Source organism: Crocodylus porosus, unplaced genomic scaffold (genome assembly GCF_001723895.1).
Source record: "Crocodylus porosus isolate Cpor-Errol unplaced genomic scaffold, CroPor_comp1, whole genome shotgun sequence".
Lineage (NCBI taxonomy): Eukaryota > Metazoa > Chordata > Crocodylia > Crocodylidae > Crocodylus > Crocodylus porosus.
The window spans coordinates 46682281-46701881 of record NW_017728909.1 but is presented as its reverse complement, the minus strand read 5'-3'; the positions used below and the strand labels follow the sequence as shown (position 1 = coordinate 46701881).

General features: G+C 45.4%; 1 protein-coding gene and 1 long non-coding RNA gene across 2 annotated transcripts in view; one reads left to right on the top strand and one right to left on the bottom strand.

Annotated features, from left to right (window-relative positions):
* LHFPL2 (lipoma HMGIC fusion partner-like 2) overlaps window positions 1-19601 on the bottom strand; it is a 116300-nt gene that overhangs the window by 6732 nt on the left and 89967 nt on the right. The gene's annotated exons all lie outside the window — the stretch shown is intronic.
* Window positions 1876-8414, top strand: LOC109308002. Its single transcript, XR_002100432.1, has 2 exons — window positions 1876-1983; window positions 4496-8414. It is a non-coding gene; the product is annotated as an uncharacterized LOC109308002 (long non-coding RNA).

Here is a 19601-nt window from a genome sequence, read left to right as displayed (position 1 = left end):
CAGGGCTCACTCCTGTGAAACACTTTATTTTCAAACTTTTTTTTTGCTTGGCATGGCAGTAAGAATATGCAAATGCTCTTGCTCCATTATAGTAACACATTTCTTAACTGCACAGGTCACTCATGCTACCTAATTATTTCAGCATGAGAAACTATATGACACAGCATCTTGGGAAAGGCATGATGCACACAGTGCACTGTCTTAACAGTGGTTCACTGTCTAACAATGGATCCAGAGAAAACAGATTTCCATCTACCTGCAGCATGAAGTCATTCCTAGATTTCTTCCACCCATGACATTTTAGTAAATTATAAATCACAACCAGTCTGTTTATTTTGTAGTGCAAGAACAAAGATAAGACTAGTCCCTATCTAGTTCAATTCAGTTAAGATCTTACGTGCACAGGGTTTACATGTACACTGAGACTTTACATTTACATGACTGTACATGTATAGGGTTTGGCAACATACAGCCCATGGGCCAGATCTGGCTTGTGGAAATGTGCCCTCACCTGGGCTGGGGCTAGGCAGTGTCCAGCTCTGCCCATGCCCCTGCTGCTTTGCCCCACCATCCCAGCTCTAATCTGATACTGGCCTGGTGGTTTTGGTGGCACGTGAGAGAGAGAGGGGGGCTTGGCTTGTGCCCATGCCAAAGCCAAACAGCTAGGAGCTGGCTGCACCACCGCTGCTTCTCCAGCTTGAGCATAGCTTTTAGCTGGTGGGGAGCTGTGCTGAGCTGGGCAGCTTCCAGGCATGCCTAAACTGCAGCTACTGGGGAAGAGGAAGGGAGAGAAGGGAGAGTGGTAGCAGTGCAGATGCAGTTTGCAAATATCTGGCCCTGGCACAACTCCCCAGCAGCTGGACACTGCACTGATACAGCAGCCAGGGAGCAGGGTGCTGGAAGAAGCAGCTGACTCCAGCGTGGGTATGGAGAAAGCCACCTCTGTCCCCAAACGCACCAGAGAAGCCACCTGGTCCATGTTGGACCATCTGGGGTTCTAGCCCGCAGCTTATAAAAGGACACTTACACCTCCTCTGGGACATTTGCTTTTCCTTAATTGCTGTTGAAATTCAGCCAGATGCCAGGACTCTCCTTACATGAAAACAAACTACTGTTTGACCATTTAATATCGGTACAATGTAAATGCCTCCCAACTGTCTAAAACTGTCAGTTGCATCACAGAAGAAAGCCCCTTTACAAAGTATTTCCAGTATTTCATACTAGGACTTTAATAAACTGTTACGTCCATTTTTCTTCTGGGTTGTGAAACTGGTGACTGATGTGCCTTCAGCATTGTATGTGCAACACAAAACAATGACAAATGTGTAGTGCTTCATGACTGCCTACAGTACAGCAAGTAAAATGTATTGCTCGACCTCTGGCAGACCAGAATAAGTTGTGCTTTCATCCTGCTGAGTCCAGAAGCCACTTCAGACTAAACACAATTCCCCCTCCTCAGCATCAGGATTTTCCTGTCTAGTGTGTAACCAGAATGACTAGACTGTTTTTTGCTGGTTGTACAGCAGATGCATCACAGTTGCTGTTTCTTCTAGGAATCAAAGGCAGAATGACAATTTTAATTAACAAACCCTAGAATTTTCTAACATGTCTAGACAAACAACACGATGTGAGATTCTAAAATTGCACCAGGCAGCTTCCGTTTGTATGCTCCAGAAAAACAACTAAAACTTGGCATCTGAGTCGCTCTACAGCAGTGGTCACTTGATGGACCAGTAGATCCTGGAGCCTCTTGAGGCTGCAGGGGCTGAGCGTGCGTATGCATGCACGTGCCCTCTCCCCCGCAGCTTAGCCGGTGGGGGAGGGAAGGGGCAGAGGCATGTGCAGCGGGGCTCAGGGTGCAAAGCCCAGCCCGCAGCAGCAGCTGCCTCCGCCCCGCCGCACACAGATCAGCTGCATACAGATCAAGTGGGCACGTGCCTCCTCCAAACACGGGGCAACACTGGCAGCTGCAGCAGCTCTGAGGTAGGGAATGGGGCTGAGGCAGGGGCAGGCCCTGCACAGCTGGGGCAGGGTGGGGGGGATGGAGCCATGAGCGATTCATCTGTGGGTCATGGGGAGGGAGGGGCATGCAGCCTGGGAGGACACGTGGGTGCGCGTGCCCCTGGATCTGTATGCGGGGTGTGGCAGGGTAGGCTGGGGCTGGGGCAGCACCAACCTCTTCCCGGCCAGGCTGTGCTCAGGCCAGGTGGCTGCAGCGCTGGGAGTGGGCCCACGAGGAGGCTGTAGCCCTCCAACCCCTGCTCCCAGTGCCACCGCCAAGCACAGCACAAGCCAGGCACAGCAGGAACAGCCTGACGCAGCCTTCCCCTTTCCCTCTTCCTCCCCTGAGGACATGGGGGCCAGGGGCTGGTGGGCATGGGGGAGGGTGGGCTGCAGCTGTGGGCTGGAAGGCGCACTGGGCTGTTCCCGCCAGGCCTCGCCCACGCTGTGCTTGGTGTGGAAGGCAGCAGCACTGCGAGCAGGGGTCAGGGGAGGGTACGGCCCTCCCAAGAAGCATGTCCCCCTCTCCCCGTGCTCCCTGGATGAGCTGCTCGCCGCTCCACCTCCCACCTCACCCCAGCTGTTCAGGTCTTGTCCTTCCGTCCCCACTGTTGGGGGGTGGGGCAGATCAAGGCCTTAGTGGTGAGGGGGGGGATTGGGGCTAGGGCTGGGGCTTCAATCTGCCCCTCCTCCCCCAAACATGGCCCTTTCCCCACCCCCCACCCTTCTCCCCACGGACTTACCTGCTGGGCAGGGGGTAGATCTTCAGTTCCTTTAAATTCTGAGAGTGATCTCCAGCCTAAAAAGTTTGGAGACCACTGCTCTACAGCAAGTCTGGACTGAAAAGTTACATCTGTCTCCTAGTACTGGGAGAAGGGCAGGGCTATCTCCTGAACAAAGCAAACTTCCTCAAGCCCAGAACACACCAAAAGGATCCAGACCATGCCATGACGAGAAATGCAAAACCTGCCAACACCCCCACAATCACTACACCCCATGACAGAGCCATCAGCATTCCTGGATCTTACAGCTGCATCTTCAGAAATGTAATTTGTCTCATCCAATGCACCAAATGCCCAGATGGAAAATACGTAGGAGAAACCAAACAACAACTGCACACCAGAATGACTCACACTGGAAATCTATGAAAGACAAGAATACTCAGCTACCTGTGGGGGCACACTTCTCACAAGAAAACCACTCTCTCCAATCTCTCAGTCCTCATCTTCAAAGGAAACTTGCAAAACACTTCCCAGAGACAAGCCTATGAACTCCACTTCATCAGCTTCCTGGATACTAAAAATCATGGACTAAATATAGACATTGGATTTATGACGCATTATAACCTGCCTGACATCTGACTCCCCAGATATCGCTCCACTGTTCATCCCCCTTCTCTCCCCCCCTCCCCCCCCAGCCTGTCTCTCACCCACTGACTCCTCAGTCTACATTTTCACTGACTACCTGTCTTGTATGCATACCAGCCCAGCCTCTGGCTTCTTTACTTTTCATTCCATCCAGGAAGAGCACACACCAACTGCTGAAACATCCTTAGCCTGATGAAGGGTTTTTGAACCTGAAAGCTTGCTTAATAATTGTTTTCCAACTATTTAAGTTGGTCTAATAAAAGATATCAGAGTCACGCAAAGAGCCTTGTCTGCCTATTTCTTGGTAAGCACTTCTCAACCTGAAGAATTCCTAACCAAAACCTGTGTGGGGTACCATGTCCTGGAGTGCATGTTGTCTGGATTTTTCTGAAGTCCAAATGTGCTTTAACTAACAGCGGGATGTTGGGGAAAACATGCTGAACATAAGTCTGCATTTATTATAAATGAACTGGGACCATCTTCTCTGAAAAAAAAAAAGATGGCCTTACATAGCTGAGCTATGAATATGGAACATTGTCTCTACTTGCGTGAAATGGGTAAACTCAGTAGTCCTAGACCAGTGTAGCCAACACCACAGAAGGTGCACATTCTTACAGGGATTTCCCTTGCAAAACATGCTGTATTTCAGTGCACACACACCAGAGTATAATAGACCTCTCCACAGGACGTCAACTACTTCCTTATTAATAGGCCCATTAAATAGTTCCCATCTTTAACAACTTCAGTAATATTAAACACCTGTTTGCCATTTGTAGGAGCACTTAATGACTGTAATTCAAAATAGGGCTTTCTGGGAATTTAAAGTTAAGGAAAACTGCCCTGCTTAAGGTTTGGTGTAGGCTAATGGTACAAGGAGAGGCACAGTTCACTTTATGTATTACAGCACAAAGAACTATTGTATTGACCAGCCCAATGGCCTAATATCTAAGTCATGTGGTGGATGACAGATCCATCCCTGATCCCCCCTGGCTAGGAAGGTTGCCAAGAGTAGTATATTCAAGTACTTAGAGCAACAGGAGTGGCTCATGCTGTTCCCTGTTTGTCATCTGAAGGAGTGATTACAGGCTCCTGCTGACCAACTGCCTCCACTCCTCCTGCTGTTAAAGAAAAGATCCAAGGAGGGGCTCCCCTTCCTGACCAAAGAAACAGGGTGCATAGCTTGGCACTGAAAGCCCACTGCAGTGGCTCCTACCAGGGAGAAGAGCACTCAGCTGCCCAACCTCCTACCAGCCACCACACCTGTAGCCAAGACACCATTCAGAGGAGAAAAACAGCTGCATATGGACTGTGTTCAGCTCCACAACATCCCTGTCTGGGTCTGCCACTTTGCTGTTTGACACCTGGGAAGGAAAACCAACCTGTAGGCCCTTTTCTTTGGTCACCTCCCACTGCCACTTAGCTGTGTGATGAAGCAGTGCTGCTCCACGGCATGGGTATGGGACAGTTGGATGGAGCAGAAAACAAGGAGATAAGAGTCAGTATGAGGAGGCAGCATAAACAGGAGTGGGAGTGCTCTGTGCTCTGGAGCCATACCAGCTTTAGGCTCCGAACCTACAAGGGCAAGATTAGCAAACAGGGTGTTCTTATCACAGCATCTCCAGGGGTTCACATAGGTTCCCTCACCTGGGACACAACAATCTACACTCTGCCATTCTCCACAGCATATACAGTTCAACTCGTAATTTGTATCTAAGGTGGAGACAGCCAGTTACACATGAAATAAAGGCAACAATGCACTGGTTTTGCCCATTATGCTTCTTTACAAATCCCATGTTTGACAGTGATACTTTCTCATGCTAATGTCAAGCAGTCATTTCATCATTTGACAATATCCATTTAACCCATGGGCTGTGTTGGTGGGCATGGGGGGGTGCCCAGCATCCTTCAGAGCAGATACGAGGTTCCCATTGGCATAGTTAGCATGGTTGTACTGTTCAGTCCTGGAGGGCTGTAGTTTCTCTTCACCATGTACATTTATGATTTATTTGTATTACTGGTCACACCTTGCAGCTGTCATCATGGATCGGGCCCTCACTTTTCTGGGCACTGTACAAAACAGAACCAAAAGGCATTCCCTGCACCAAAGTGTTTAACATAAGAAACAGCCAAAGGAAACAGAGAAATGGGAACGCAATGAGAAAGTGTTGGCCAGTCTGAACGACAGTAGTATCAGCACATCAAGAGCTATGGCCAAGTTTACTGGTGGCATTACAGCAAAAGAAAATTTCAAGGGAGACAGTTAATCTTGTGGATACTTATGGAAAGCATGTAAGAGAGCATGGGAGAACGTACAAAGGGGCTTGACTGGGTGATGGAAGCTGCTATCTTGGGTTGACTGAAGGCAGGAGTCAGTCTCTCAGCTGAGAACAGAGATAGCATGTAGTATAAGGAGAGGTTGGGAAGGGTTTTGAAAGTGAAGCCACATAGCTTGTAATTTGCTATGCTAGAAAAGGGGCAGCCAGCAGAAAGTTGCAAACATAAAGGTGACATGGTCACAGATACAGAGCACTGCAGCTCCGTGCCCAGGGCAGCACCAGCTGCTTCCATGCCAGCTGTGGCAGTGCAAGTCCAGGCCAAGTGGTTATCACTGCAGCCACTGTGGTTATCACTGCTTTTGCACTCCCTCCCTCAGAGGCACCTCCCTGAGTTGCTGCTGGGTCACTCTCCCACCTCCCCCATTACACAGTTCAATTGGCAAAGCATTGGGTCAGGAAACTGATGTTTGCCATAGTATTCTATGGCAAACAGGGCAAGGTTGCATTTGTCAAGGCCAAAGACTGATGGATAGGAAAAGCCCCATCTTAGCGATATTATTCAAGAAGACTTGGAAAGATTTAGACTTAGAAGGTCTGTGTTGAAGATGATACCCAGATTATGGGTCTTGTTGATGGAGAAAAGAGATAGGGAAAGGGCTTTGGGAAGAAAATTAGAGCTTATAGTTTAGCCATCCTGAGCTGGGGCTGATGGATAGACATCTACATCTACAAGGAGATGAAAGAGGCTGAGATTTTTGCCTTAAACCCAGAGAAAAGCCATTCCAATGCACACAGAATCAAGACACAATTAATCCACTTAGTTACATATCATTAATATTTACATACAGCAATGCAAGTGATTAAATACCTGTGACTGCTCCTTTACTGACACCAGTAGCTTTTCTGAGATTACCTAGATTTAATTCAATAGGCCAGATTCATCTGCATCACCCTGTTCTAGATGTCCCTGGGGTATTGGGTTTGTCCTCTGGCTAGGAAGAGGTCATCAGAGATTGCAGAGAGACCTGCAGTGCAGTGGAGCGGAAAGGGTCTATGACAGAGACAGGGAAGAGCCCTGGGCAGGATGCAAAGTATGCATTCAGTGAGTGAAGAGATGCCAAGGCAATGGAAGATGGAGCAGCAGTTACAGAAGCAAGGAGGGTGGGATACATGGTTTTGTATTTTGACAGTAGGAACATGGGTCTGGAAGGGGCCACATCAGCTGTTCAGTCCAGTCCCATTTCCCTCAAATCAGCACTTCAACCCTCACACTACATGAGGCACTACCTGGAATACCAAGGATGCCCTACAACATACCAGCAAGCAAAAGCAATGGAAATGAGGCACTGTCGTTGCCCTGCCATTGCAAAGATGAGCGAGATTAAAACATGCTTGTATTGCAAAGAGGTAAAGCCAGAGAAAAACTAGAGGGTAAGGAAAAAAATGGAAAGGAATGAATGGGCACACACAAGATAGCAAGTCATAAGACAAGAAGAGTCATTGGGCAAGTGCATGGGGTAGAAGGGGACAGCCAATGAGAGAACTGCACAGTTGTGGAGGAGGAAAGAGTGGGAAGATGGTGGGGGAAGCAAGTTGAGTGAAAGAAACTGGCAAGATCCTGTGTGAAGTGAGAAATGGGGAAATAAGGTCAGGTTGTAGAATGAGTCAAAGATGACAAAAAGGGAGCAAAAAGTCTGCAATTGCAGAAATTGTGTTCAGTTGAGTCGGAGAAATAGAGCTGCTTAGCTTAGAAGATAGTGCAACCGGAGGAGAAGGGACTGAATTTATAGAGAGCCGGCATGGCCACAGGATTTCCACCAGTCATGTGCAATCATGTTTCACAACAACAGGGAAATCAAATTGTGAAAGAAAATCAAGATAAACTTGTGCCTTCACTAAGACCCGTGCTACTTTATTTTTGCCGTGACTTTCTTTAAGCCAGAAACCATTGTATGCTCCTTCCCCAAACTCAGCATGCCTCCTTGAGGACAGTGTCCTCCACTGCTGTACAAATTTCTGGAGTATCCAGGCACATCAGTTACAGGATTTGCTGGGGCTCCTAGTAGATAGTAACCGACCATACAGTACAGTTCCTAACCACAAGTTTGAGAATCCACCAGCTGTACTAAAAAAACACAGCTACCAACTGGAAAGCTTTTGCCCATCTCAGATACAAAATCGAAAATAGTACTAAAAATGGTAAAAATCTTTCAAACAAGCCATTTTACGTGAACACTACATTTTTATGTGAACAAGCCATTTTTATGTGAACCACTTACTAATCTAGCAACAATTACCTCTAGTCATCCCCTTTGCTCGAAGACTGACCTAGACACCATGAATATCAATGACAATGATTGTCAATCAGTTTCTGCCCTTGTGCTAATGTATTAATACAGCAGTCAGTCTTCAAGATAGAAAGCAGAACTCTAGAAAGTATAAGCTGGATTCCCACTCAGCAGCTGAGTCCTCTCTAAGAAAGCCTTTGAGGTTCAAACATTATGATGGTTTTTTTGAAGAAATGTGAAGGCCAGTTTAAAAGCATATTAATATGTCCATCTATCTTAGCTACCACTTTATTAAACTATGTTTGTCCTGCTTATTTCAAGTTGACCAAGTTTGTCCTGCTTATTTCAAGTTGACCAAGTTCTCTTCATCAAATTACCTTTCTGTTATTATGTGCCATCTTTGTATTATTTTTTTCAATGTGATTTCATCGACCAAAGAAGAGAATTGTGAAGGAAGGCAATGCATTCAGCAAGATGGCTACAAAAAAGACTAGAAAGCTGTGTTTAATTTTTTTTCTCTGCGGCCAAGAATCCTGTAGCTGTACAGCAAGAGCACTGGCTTAGGGCTCTGATGTGAGTATATTTCACTAGAGTCTTACTCCCCTACATTTCACTGAAGAATATTGTCAGCTTTGATTGTGTAACACCGCTACTAAACCTCAATTCTCTCTTTCACACAAAAAGCCTTTAAAAAGGCCAATTAAATTCAGATTTCTTCTACTTAAAAGCATACAGGGGAATTTAACATGTAAACTTCAAACCCTCCAAACATGAAATGATGTAAAAGTGACCACTTCCCAAGAAACAAAAAAGAAACAAAATCATGCTTGCTGCAAAAAATCATCAATAGAAATAGGCTAGAAAGTATTTTTGTGCAAGCAGATCTCTCAAGACTCTGAAGTAATTCTCTGCACTTTGATCGTTGGTACTGAGGTATATTTTGCACATGTGTCAAGATTTCCACTCCACCCCCCAAAGGCACAGGAACTGTGATAAGTGTTACTCAGTTTTGATAAAATCCAGCAGAGCGATGCAGGCAACCTTCCTAGAAAACAGCGACCTGATGAATAAACATTAGCATTCATTTGTCACACTGCATGACACTCAATATTTGTAGTAGGATCTGAGCTGCAGCAGAGCAGCAAGTTTTTTTAGTGACGTAAAGCAGATCCCTTTCACTGGAGCTTGGCAATCCACTCATACGAACGCAGTTACTCACCTGTTTATTTGGATAAGTGGACGTGCACACTATGCTATTTAGTTCTCATAGTTTCCTATGCATCTGCTATTGCACCATATTAAAAAACCCTAATATACATTAGGAAGGCCAATTTTCATTGCAAATCCTGAAACTATCTTCTCATTTCCGAAATAAATTGTAAAAAGCTCTGAAATGCTGTTGAGGAAACAGGAAATTAACCAGATGTGGTCGATGAGGCGGCAGTGCAGCAGGGTCCAAGGAAAAGCAGTACCTGACTGCTTCACTTTAACTGGGGAAGACCCAAAGTGTAAGGATATGCAAGGGGATTATTCTTCCACTAAGGCACAGGGAATGTGTGTGTGTAGCTTCCTCCAGTAGCAGTGATATGAATTTCATTCATCCCCTGCACTTAATGGGAGATAAAACCCTACTCGCACCCCAAAGGCATTTATGAAGTGGACAGAGTAAGCTTGCCTCCATTGCCAGTGTCACACAGCCAAGTCTGTCAAAATGTAGGTGGCAAGAGAGGGCTGGTCCTGGGACTCCAGGACTCCCTTACGTACGCATGTACACACATGTGCTTCCTGACATACTGGAAACAATTTATGTGAAAGGCTCTATCAGTATAGAGAGATTGTTCTGCTTCCCCTTATCACTCAGATAGAAAAAACATTGCACTCAGCCTCCTGCTCAGCAGGTATCCCTAGAGAAAACTTTCTCCATTACAAAATGATTGTTTACAGTGATTTTTTTATTTTCATCTGGTAGGAGCAAATGGGGAGGCTGAGGACAGAGAACTCAGTCTGAGAAATCTGAATTTGAGGTAGGGGAAGCTTTGGGAATTATTGGAAGAAGCCTAACAATATTCCAGGCTCCATAGATGGAGCAATCTCTTAGCAATCTGCAGAGGTATTGGCTAAGTAACCTGTAGCACTGTGCAGGTAATCTTGCAGGATCTGCAACAATGATCCCACGGTTACCACCACTAATTTGAGCCCTGCTAACACTACACTATAACCAAGAGCAGGTCTGGAAATAACTGGGGTTTCTTATTATATCTACTTTTGTGACATATAGCCCTTAAAGGCACTAGGAGAGGTCTTAGGGATGGATATTTTTCTCCCCAATGTTTATTGTATGCATTAAACAGCACTTTGTGTCTAGGCTGTGCCACTAGCAGATAGCTAACCTGGCTCAAAGGCATCTTGTGCGCTCCTTCTTGCCCCCTCCCTCCTCCATTTTCAGTGCCCTACCACATGTAGTAACAGAGCCACAGTCATGCTCTCAGAGCTAAGAGAGCAGCTTTAATGATTTCTTGGCTTTACATTTCAATGACAAATCCTTACTTGAAATTGAATATCTGCAGCTTATCAGGCACGGTAGCACTGGGCTAGGGCATAAGACCCAGGAACAAAACTGTCCTAACTGAATGAACACGACACTCACTGCTTGATTATGAGCCTTCCATTGTTCATGAATTGCTGGCTGTCCCTCTACACACTTAGATGAAGAAACAATAATTTAAAAACATGCTTTACTTCCCCTTTAGCTTTGTTGCTAGAGGCTTTCAGCATATACTGGAAAAGTTAACAGAGTTTGTCATTCAGACTTGCCAAAGTTAAGTGTCTTCCAGTAGAAAAAAACAATTCTCAACACAATTCTGCCAATCCTTTCTGTAATATACAGGCTATTTACAAAGAGTTAAAATAAATTAACATTGCTGGCAACCTAATCAATGAAGATAAAACATTTAGCTCTACTGGGGCTTCCTGTAATATGCAGAGTTAGGCTGACCCAAGTGAAGGACTGCTCTGTTCCTACAGTCACATTTTGCAGCACCTAAAAGGCAAAATATTGCCTAAAAGAAGTGATATCTTAAACAAACAAAGAAAAACATTAGGAGCTGCAAAGGCCTCAGTCTCAGCAGATCTTGATGCTGGTTATATTTACAGTTTCTCTTGTCCAGATTTTTTAAACCCCTCTAGATCTGACTATCAGCACAAAGAGCAGGCACTTTTCTGATGCTAAGCCTGTCTCATGATACCACCTTTTCTTCTTCACTTCAGAAAACCTCTCAGAGTTGGCTCCCCATTACAGGACTTTAAGTCCTCAGTCATGTTCAGAGGCAGATCCACATGCCACTCATTCCGACTCCACTCTCTGCTTTGAGAGCAGCAAGAATACCAAAGATCATATTCAGGCGGTAACTGATCCAGAAGTTAAGCTTCTTACCCCTTGGTGAACACCAGACTAAAGAAGACAGAGGGTGCATCTACACATGCAGTAAATTCAGATGGATTAAACTGCTCTTGGGTGCATGTCTATACATGCATCTAGGTCAGAAACAAATGATGCTCAACAGGAGCAGCTTAGTTCAGGGCTGGTCCTGCCCTCCTTTGACCCCTCTTCCCTTCCCTCCCCTGCCCTGCAGTAGCCAGAGGGAGCTCCAGGCTCTCCTGAGTGCCAGATGCATGAAGATCAGGGCCAACCCGAAGCTCTCGGGGGAGGCGGGGGGGGGGACAGGGGGAACTAGAACCAGGACAGTTCTACCCCTCCCCCCCAGGTTGGGAGCTGCTCCAGAGCCAGGACAGTTCCCCCTACTCTGTCCCAGAGCTCAAGGCTTAGCCAGGTAGCAGTTGTGACCGCTTGCTGCCTGGGCTGACCAAGAGCAATTTGCTCCCAGTCAGGGTTTAATCATGTGCTTCAGCACATTCATTTAAAGAGCCGTTTTCTAGTACCTGTATCTGTTGGTACTAGCAAACAACACTTTACATTAATCTATTGCACAATACTTGCTGTGAGCATGTAAATGGTGACACTTCACTGTGCATTAGTCTAATGTGCAATAAAGCGCATGTGTAATGTGCCCAGAGGTAGTGGATATTTGGTAGGGAAGGGGCAAGGCAGGCGTGCTGGGATAAAGAAAGTCTCTGAAAGTCTATATGATTGTAGAAGTGTTGGCAGTATTGTGGAGAGGAAGGTGGACAACAGAGGAGAGGGTGACTGTAAAATGGAAGAGGGGAATGTGACAAAAGGAGCAGACTAGTGAGTAGGAAGCAACAGCAAAAAGAAAAAGGCAGCAGTTAGGGCACTGGTTACACACACACACACACACACACACACACACACACACACAAAATCTTGTCATAGAGACTGCCGACAGAGAATAAAGGTTGCTGATAGTCATAGGAGGAAGAAAACAAACAGCACTTTACTGAAAGAAGAATGGTGTCAGTTTGACCAGCTCCCCAGTGTCTGGATGGATTGCGCACTTTAGCGGGCCTTTGTGGCACTTATCTAATAGCTGATTCAATCTATTAGATAAAAGCCCCCAAAAGGGCTGCTGAAGTGCATGATCTATACAGACATTGGGTTAGCTGAGTCAAAGTGACGCGATGCCTCTTTTGGGCATGTGCTGTGCTCAGCGTGGGGGTGCACCCAGCTGAAAGTAAAGCACTGTTTTTTTTCCCCACATTTGTAAGCAGCCAAAAAGTTTTAAAAGTTTGGGACAGAGAAATAGCAAAAAAACTTGTCAAATGCTGTATCTCACCCGGCCCCTTCCTGCGGTGTGTCCTAGTTTTATTCCAGAGAGTGGTGAGGGGGAGTGGACATCCTTTTCTTTCTATCCTTCCCACCTCAGCTGCCAAAAGCCTCCTACACACATAGTTTCCTTGCCCAAATCAACCTCCGGCTTTGGCTATAGGATCACAATAACTTAGTTCAGCTGAGAATGATTTACCAGGCAGATGGGAAGTAGCACTATCCCCAGAAATTCCATTCTCGTAAAATGAAGAACTCTTCTTAAAAAAAAAAGCAGAAGCACTGCACACACCAATAGACATGAATGTTCATTAGCATAGAGAACCAGAACACAGAAAACTGTCTAGGAAACACTGGAAGGTTCTCTCTTAGGGGAGACCTGTTCATTTCTCAAAGCTAGTCCTGCTGCACCTTTACTTCCACAGCTGTTTAGCACTTTACACATAACTTTAGCACAGCTTGCCTTCTTTGGTATAGTCTCTTGCCTTCCTCTACACACTAGTCCCTTGAGCTTGCACTGTCGGCAGCCAAGTAGGTTAGCTATCCTGCTGGAATGTAGCCATGTGCGTTCCAGGAAGCCCCATACCGCATTGTGCAGAATGCTAAAGAAATTAAGGCTGTGCCAAGATTTCCACTACAAACCCCAGTTTCAGGGCTGTGCAATTTCTGCATTAGGAAAAAAGACCCTAGGCTGAGTGTCAGCAGAAGACGCACTTTTCAAAGCAAGGGGTTGGGCCCTGCTTCTACACTTGTGACAACACTCAGAGGTTGCCTGGGTTTGGCTGCCTTCCTGCACTCATTTAATGTAATGGCTGGTTCTCTTGCATTCCCACTGCCTCATTTTCTTTGCCCCATCTGTCTAGCAACTACATCCCTCAAGTAATAAGCAGTGAGACTCTAGATCAAGGGCGGGCAATTATTTTGGGCGGAGGGCCGCTTACTGAGTTTTGGCAAGCCATCGAGGGCTGCATGTTAGGCAGCCAGGGGCAGATAAACATTTATTTTCTAAATTTTGGGGGGCCCTGTGGGCCGGACAGAATGGCCTGGCAGGCCGCATCCGGCCTCTGGGTCGCATTTTGCCCAGCCCTGCTCTAGATAGATTTTCCCTTGACTTTCCTCCCAGCTCCCTGGTACATTGCAATTTTCCTTACCAGACTCTGCACCTCCTGACCTCCTGTGCCCCTCACCTCTGATGGACCCAAACAACAGCTCCCCCCATGCTGACTCCCCAGCAACTGCAATCCCAAATCCTGCATCTCCACACCCCACACTGTGCTCTTTGCAGCTATACAGCTAATTCTAATAGCCTCACTCAGTTCCAGGAACCTCTCTGCCTCCAGCTCACCTCCCATCCTCTCTGCACGCTCCCATGTATCTCCACCCTTCTGTTTATCCTCCTGCTGTAACAGCAAGCTCCAACTGACTCCCAACTTCCTTCCCAACTTCCTCAGAAATTCCCAGTTCCTGTCTCGCATCCGAGCAGCCAATAACTCTCAATCATACCTCCTCATGTCACAAATCCCAGAGAACTAGCCAGTTCCACACTTCCCCTGTGCATGTTTGCAGTCCTGAAAACATCTGGATTCTACCACTCTCTCTGCTACTCTCTCTGCGATTCCAGCTCCTGTCTTACCTCCCAGCTCACAAGCAGCGGCAGCTCACGTGTCACTGCTGCCATGCAGAGAGGAGTTCAGATCACCTTCCTCTTTCCCCAAATAGGAATAAGAACAAAGGCTGCAGGCGCTCAGCCCCCTTCAGGCAGTTGCTCAAGCATGATCATGCTAGATAGATGCAAACTCATTCAGTACTGTGGGGCTGTACAGCTACTCAAGCAATTTGCCAGTGGATTCACCACATTAAAGAGTACTATGAAGAGGCAAGTTGTGCCCCACCCCAAAATAACAGTGTGGGGAAAACGCTTTACTGAGTAGCTACATTTGGGGTCAATGATGCTCCTGAAAAAAAACCTAAAATCCTTATTACAGGGAATGTGAATCATCTGTAAGGCACTGGATCCCTGGCATTATGTAAAACAATAGCAATAGCTCAGATATCAAAAAACAGTGTTCTTGGTGACCATAAACTTTTTAGCTTGGAGGGAGGTTGCTGGGAGAATGCCCCAGGTACAGAATCAGAACAGCTTCCTTTATGTGGATGCTAACAGTTTTATAACTCTGATATACTGTCCTTGTCATGACCGTCTAACATTTCTGTATATTACATTCTATTAGCAAGTTACCTGGCTAGACTTTTTGTCTGTTTAATTCTGACCGTAGACCTCTTTTTTCTTTATCCTAAGTGCAGCTGTTTTTCTCCTTTTCTACCTCAGCACATTTCATGTCTCAGCGCACATATAATTCCCCCAAATCCCTGATATGCCATGGAAATGGAACACTGACTCTTGCGCTATTTGCAAACAACTCCAGTTACACTGAATAGCTCGTGTGTAAATTTTAATGCCAGATTATTTTACGAACATAATTTATTTTTGGATAATGCATCTAATTCAGAAAATGACAGTCATCCAACATCCATACTTTTGTCTTAGGAAAGTGTCATACTTAATTGTTTTCTTTCATTAAAATATAACTCAATTTGATTATCTGGTACCCAAGCATATACACAAAAATGATCAGTTACCAGAATTAGTTTGATCCATGTAAGCAAAGCCACTTAGTTATAAACATTCCATTTCATCATTTTAGGAAGGGTACAAAGTTGAGTATGAAACATCCCTAAGGCAAAGAAGAATGAATACTAGAACTGTACTCATTCAGAAAGATAAGACACCACGCAAAAATAAATATTGTTAACTTGTTATTACCCAGAACAATGTATTACTTCTCCCACACCAGGAGATATTCTGACATTTATTTTCAACGACTGTGATCATGATGTAACAGATACACCTAGATTCAAATTGGGTTTACATATTTTAAGTTACTCTTATTTGAGTATTTTTAATTTTGCCTGTCACGATGTTGTTGAATTGTCACTGTTCAGCAGCCTATAATACTACATAACACATGCTCAAACTGGCAGTCTAACATTTGCACTCCTCAGCCCCAGAAGAGTCATTTTTGACTGCAAGGAACAGTTAAGTTTACATCCTCATTGCATCAGCCAAAAAAACTGCCGTTTGGAACAAACAGAACCCAAACAGATGTTTGCTACGGAAACTGGAACTGATGCACCAAATCTTGTGTGTGTGGGTCACTGCAACCAGTAGCACTACTGGGCTGTCAGCATTAAAATAGATGCTGAAGAGCTACTGTTAACATGACTGGAGCCATGATTATTAAACTAAGATGCAGCAAATGTAAACAACAGAGGAAAAAAGCTTAATATAAATCCAGAGAGGCATAAATTATTCCCAAATCACAGATGTTATTAACAAAAGATTAAATCAGAAGTTCCCAAATGTGCTCTGTGGAGACCTTTGTCATGGCCTGCAGAGAGATGAACAGCCACATGATACTGGCCATCTCCCTACTGGGAAACTCCAGCTAAGACACCTCAAAGTACAAAGCTACAGCTGCTCCTTCCATCACCAACACTAGAGTACATCCAAAGCTATCAGCTGGCACTGCTGGGTGGTTGGCAGTGGGCCACCGGGTCAGAACGGGAGGAATAAAATAGGGAAGGTTGAAGGGGCAGGCACTGTAGGAAACACGCCCCAGGAGGGAACAGAAGGAACATCAAGAGGGAATTTGCTTTGTGGGGAGGAGGGCAGGAGAGGGAACAATGAATGGGGAAGGAAGGGGTGATGGAGCACATGAAAAACCCTGGTAAAGGAGAATGGGATGAGGATGTTGGAATGGGATCCTGAAAATGGCTTTAAATGAGAGGAGGCCATGGTTGGGGGAGACTTATGGTCCAGCTGAGGTGAGCAGAACTGATTCCAAACATGTGCAGGGAAGAAAACAGGATATCAGTGGAGGAAAAATTATGTTGACTGTGGAGAAGAGCCTCTTTTTTTTTTTTTTTTTGAGTGAGGGAAACTGAGCAGATAGCGAGGACCTGAGATAAGAGGCACCCTGATTTTGGGTAGGTGAGTAGAGAACTGTGATCACCACTACTGACTGGCTAAGGAGTTGCATGTCCTATTCTATGTGTGTATTCCCCCATCTGTCCTAGCCTGTAGGTTACATCTTGCTCTTAGACTCTAAGCTCTGCTATTAAAAAAAAAGTACAGTGCAAATCATAGGAACGTAGAAAAGTCGGGCTGGAAGGGACCCCACAAGATTATCTAGTTCAGCTCCCTGCTCAGGGTAAAATCATCCCTGGCTAAACCATCCCAGCCAAGTGTCCATCTAACCTACTTGTACAAACGTCCAAGGATGGTTATTCCACACTTTCTCTAGATAGCTTGTTCCAATGTTTCACCCTCATGTCAGAAAATTCCTCCTAATCTCCAACCTAAGATTCTCCTGCTGCAGCTTAAGGCCATTGCTCCTACTCCTGTCCCCTCTGGCAACAGAGGGAAGCTCATCACATGACCAAGGGCTGGGGTAAACATGAAAGCCATGAGAATATTGTATCAGGGGTGCTCAATTTCCAGCCCCTGGGCCAAATGTGGCCTTCAGAGCTATCACATCTGACCTGCAGGGTCCCCCATGAGTCCAGAAACTCGGCAGTTGGGGAACAGTGGTCATTAATATGGTCACCCTCCCCCTGCCAAATTCCCAAACCCCAAGCCCCACGTGTCTGGTCGGAGCCAGGCTGTACCCCCTCACCCATGCAGGGCTGGGCTGGGCCACATCCCTTCTCATCCCTCTACCCCACATGAAGCCAGGCCATATCTGCCCTTTTCTCTATGGGGCCAGCTTGGGACTGGGTCATGAACCCCATCTCCCCCATGGGGCTAAGTGAAGCTCCCTTACCCTACCCCATGGGGCCAGACTTAGGCTGAGCTGGCTCCCCTCCATCCCCTATATGGTCAGATAGTGGCCACCATGTTGGCTCCAGGCTGGACTGGAAATCACCATGCAGCCTGCAGTCGGACCAGGCACTGCCCAGCCAGTTTGCCAGGGAAAAAAGTTGAGCATTACTGATTTATATAAATACTATCAATTTGGATTGTAAATTGGGACTGTCTCATCCTTCTGTGTTTGTTACATAGCCCAGTGGAGTACCAAAGGCTGATGGTGACCCATAAGCACCATAAATGCTTATGCTAATAATATGCATGTACTGCCCATGGACCACTGATGATTTACTGCCTGTAACTAGATGGTTACTGTGACAATCTATACTGAATGAATTATTTTCTTTTCTATTATTCCAAATGTATTTTAAAACAGCTTATCATTTACCCTTAGAATTTCAAATGATTCATAGCCTTCTTAAAAATAGACTGCATGTTCCAAAAAGGTGTTCAGATGAAGGCTTGTCCAGACTCTTTACTGCTAAGTGATAATTATTTCTCTAATGATACAGTTCCACTCTTTGGACTCTTTGTTGCAGGGGACAGATTCTTTTCTTGGTGGCACAAGCTTTCCATGTTGACAAAATTAAGAATGCCAGTTACTATTTTTTGCGCCTCCAGAACAACAGCAGTTTCAGCCATAGAAGCAAATGGTGAAAAGCTTAGTTTCCTACAAAGGAATTCCAAGATCTGGAAAAGCTTTTCAAACAAGAGGCAGATTTCTTCTATTAATCTTTATATTAAACTGCCTAAAACAAACAAAAGCTCTCTGTGGACCTGATATGCATATGGTCGCCATTGACCTAAAGGGAGCTCCACATATTTGTGCAAGGGCAGAAGCTGGGCTTAAGGATTCAATTCTATATTTTACTATTTCACCTCAGACACCACCAACGATATGTCCAATATCCATTATTGTTTTTTCATGATGAAATCCAGGGGTAGATTAACTTGCTGTATGTTTTTAATTGCATTAAAACCTTGTAGGAATATATAAATGTGATTAAGTCTGCAAGATTCTGAGTGCCTGTAAATGCTTTTGCTGTGGTTGCAGCCTGAAGACCATCCTTTATTATATAATTGCAAGTATGCAGCAAACATGTACTGAAAAACAACTACTGTACTTAGAGGAGCCTTTTGCTATGATAAAATCACATTTCAAAGAAAGGTCACAAACCCTAGCTCCCTGCATGGCTCCCCTCCTGGCCCCAGGTGTCTTCCTAGCGTGGCTCTGACTTTCCAAGGCAGAGAACCTGAGCTTGGTCAGGTATACTCCAAGCTGCTTAGAGCTGTTCCCATAATAACCACTTGGCCTAAGTGTCAGTCTCTGGTGTGCTTGAGCAGGAGCACAGCAGGGGGGCTTGATTTATCCCTGATGGATCTGGGGTTGGGAGGGAAGAAAAACAACTGACATATCCATTACATAGCCTAGAAACGAAAGCATTGTTACAGTCCTGTCAAAGATCAGCCATGCTGACAGCAGTTCTTGAACCATTTGCTCAGATGCTTTCCAAAAATCAGGATCCAAGAAGCCCTGAACTCCACAACTAGGATAAGTCACCAGCAAAATAGTTTCAGCTAACCAGATGCAGTCATGCTTTTGGCACAAAGTAGTAATGAATTCAATAAAAATTAATCTTGAGAGAACAAGACACTAGCCACAAGACAGCAGGCTGCAAATACCGGCAAAGGCATTTCTCATAGCAACAGTTTCAGTAATATGACCTTTCAGTTATCCAGGTTATGTGGTGTGCATTTATCTTCATTGGAAGGAAGAAGTGTTTCAATTCACAGTGCTACTGAAAAAGCACACCTAACACACAAGAAATGCTTTAGCCCCCCTATTGTCTAATTCCTGAGATAACAATTCTTCCCACTGTCCAAACTGGCATATTTTACAACTGAACAACTGCCTTTGCACATACCCCCTTTTCAGCAAGGAGAATGTCTGGTCTCCAGAGCACTCCTCTAAGATACAAGAATGCACCTTCTGCACATTTT